The 3150-nt window shown below is 40.3% G+C and overlaps 1 non-coding gene across 1 annotated transcript; it reads left to right on the plus strand.

Annotated features, from left to right (window-relative positions):
- Positions 1-392: 392 nt before the first annotated feature.
- On the plus strand, positions 393-496 carry LOC148577753 (small nucleolar RNA R71). Its single transcript, XR_015904598.1, has one exon. It is a non-coding gene; the product is annotated as a small nucleolar RNA R71 (small nucleolar RNA).
- The last annotated feature ends 2654 nt before the right edge of the window (positions 497-3150 follow it).

Raw genomic sequence — 3150 nt, forward strand, 5'->3', positions numbered from 1 at the left:
AATTTGGATCATATGATTGCCTTTGTTGGTTTCCCACATAGTTGGCCTCTTCCCAATCACCTCCTTCAATGCTTACTTCCTCTTGATCTTGTGTGTGTATTGCAGCCACTTGCTTTGTTTCTAATTGCCTGGTAAGCTCTGCTAGTTGCTTGGCAAACACCTTGTTTTGGGCTAGAATTGTATCAACATGGTTCAGCTCCATGACTCCCTTAGTGTTGTGCCTCTCTGATGCATAGTAGTACTCATTCTCAGCCACTGTCTCAATCACTTCAATGGCTTCTTCCACAGTCTTTTTCCTGTTCAATGAACCTCCTGATGAATGGTCTACAGCCTTCCTTGATTCATAAGAGAGTCCATCATAGAAAATATGCAATTGCACCCAATCATGGAACATGTCTGGTGGGCATTTCCTTGTCAAATCCTTGAATCTCTCCCATGACTCGTAGAGAGTTTCACCATCTTGTTGTCTAAAAGTTTGAACCTCAGATCGAAGCCTATTGACCTTTTGTGGGGGGTAGAAACGTGCCAGAAACTTGCTTTCCACCTCATCCCATGTTGTTAGACTCCCCCTTGGGAATGATTCCAGCCACTTAGCTGCCTTGTCCCTAAGTGAAAATGGGAACAAAAGCAGTTTATAGGCATCTTCCTGGACTCCATTGGACTTCACAGTGTCACAAATTCTCAGGAATTTTGTGAGATGTTGGTTGGGATCTTCATTAGCACTCCCACCAAATGAACAATGATTCTCCACAAGTGATATTAGCTGTGGTTTGAGCTCAAAATTGTTGGCCTGAATGGGTGGTTTCTGGATGCTGCTACCACAATTCCCAGAGGTTGGGTTTATGTATGAACTAAGAACCCTCCTCTCAGGAATGGCATTGTTTCCATCAGCTCTCTCATGGTTGTGAACTTCTCTATCCATGTTGAGATCTAAAGCTTCCTCAAAATTGTCCTCAGATTCTCCTTCAGATTCCTCTTCTCCCAGTACTCTCTTCCCTCTTGCTTCCCTTCTCAGTCAATGAAGGGTCCTCTCTGGTTCGGTATATGGAGGAGTTGATGTCTCTCCTCTCCTACCTGTCATACAAGAACACAGCACAGGCAACAAACAAGTGAAATACTCTTGGTTAATGGAAGAGTATGGTTAGAGCAGTTGAGGAATTAATTCAAACAGTTAGTGAGTCAGTGAGTTAGTTGCTTGAATTTAAAGGCATAAAGAAAGAAAGCATGTAACATAGTGCAGAAATTAAAATTCAACAAGTAACTTGTACTGAATTAATCAAAACAAAAAAAATGCTCAATCTAGTTAACTTCCAATTTGAGAATTGTCAATCGAAAACCAATCCCCGGCAACGGCGCCATAAACTTGATGCGCATAAACTAGTTATGCCACGATCTAGGAAATTGCACGATCGGCAAAATTCCTTCCGGCAAGTGCACCGGTTATCGTCAAGTAAAAACTCACAATAGAGTGAGGTCGAATCCCACAAGGATTGGTTGAATGAGCAATTCGGATTAGAAGTGTGTTCTAGTTTAGCGGAATCAAGATTTAGATGAGAATTGCGGAATGTAAAATTGGCGGGAAAAGTAAATGACAAGAAATTGAAATGGCGGAATCTTAAATTGCATGAATTAAAGAGCAGAAGCTAAATTGCTGAAAATAAAAGGGAATGGGGGTGATTGCATGAATATAGTTGCAGAATGTAAAGAGAAAGTGGAAATCAGAAATGGGGAATTCATTGGGTTATAGGAGATATTGAGATCTCCGAATCAAAACATGTTTATCTCTTCCTCAACCAATGCGTTCATTAAATTTTGCTTGGCAATCTTATATGATTGGATCCCAATCCCTTGGCTCACCAATTCTCTCTAAAAACAAACAAATTCCCAATCCCTTGGTTTAAATGTTCATAAGAAGAGATGATGCTCGATCACTGATTATACCACACAGTTTCATGAACCACAATTTGGTAGGATTACATGTCACAATATCCATCCAAACCCCAATCCAATTCACTGTGAGAAAGCTTCTCTAGCATGAATCCTCCATTCCTTTCCCAAGGTTCCGAAGGATTCCAATTATGGGTAGTTTCTTTCCCAAGACAACTACCCAATGGAATTAGATCGAGAAGCTTTCTAACAAAATTCAAGAGAAAAGATTGAAGAAGAAGATAAACTATTATTGATTCATTGAATTACAATAGAGCTCCCTAACCCAATGAAAGGGGGTTTAGTGAGTCATAGCTCTGAATTCAATTACAAAGAAATGAAAACTAGCTAAATGAAAAGGTAAAAGTCCTTCCTAACTTAAATTCTATCCTATTTATACCCTTTCTATATTGAGCTTTTGTTGTGTTTCTTGGGCTTTGAGGCCTCTCCCTGCTTTCCTTTTGCTTTGGGTTTATGATCCATAATCTTGATGAGGCTGCTGATCCAAATTCTGTAACATTCATTGAGCCAACTTAGTGATAATCAAATAATAATACATGACTCAACAAATTGAAATTTCAGACTCATCAATCCTTCAGGCCCAATCCCATAAACCATGATATTCAATTGGGTTTCATGCCAGAGTAAGTTTAAGTTAATGTTTGTGCTCAAAGACTAACTTTAAACCGCAATATTTTTGGCCCAGAAACCTTTTCCAAGAGTGGCGTTTAAGTTGCAGTTTAAGCTTAAACTGCAGCTTAAACGCCAGACACTTCCAGTGAAGCCTTTTGTAGAAGCACGTTTAAGCTTCAGTTTAAGGTTAAACTGAAGCTTAAACGTGGAAATGGAAGAAGGCAGCCTTGGAGAGTCATGTAGTCGAACACGTTTAAGCTTCAGTTTAAGGTTAAACTGAAGCTTAAACGTGGAGATAGGAAGGGCAGCCCTGGAGGTCGAACACGTTTAAGCTCCAGTTTAAGGTTAAACTGGAGCTTAAACGTGGAAGATGAGAAAGGTAGCCCTGGAGGTGTCGAACACGTTTAAGCTCCAGTTTAAGGTTAAACTGGAGCTTAAACGTGGAAATGGAGAAAGCAACCCTGGAGGAGAAACTTGGTCGAACACGTTTAAGCTCCAGTTTAAGGTCAAACTGGAGCTTAAACGTGGAAATGGCTCTCTGGTGCACTTCCCATTTCTGGCGTTTAACCTCCAGTTTAAGGTTAAACTGGA

This window comes from Arachis ipaensis, chromosome B1 (assembly GCF_059453495.1).
Source record: "Arachis ipaensis isolate K30076 ecotype BB chromosome B1, ASM5945349v1, whole genome shotgun sequence".
Taxonomy (NCBI): domain Eukaryota; kingdom Viridiplantae; phylum Streptophyta; class Magnoliopsida; order Fabales; family Fabaceae; genus Arachis; species Arachis ipaensis.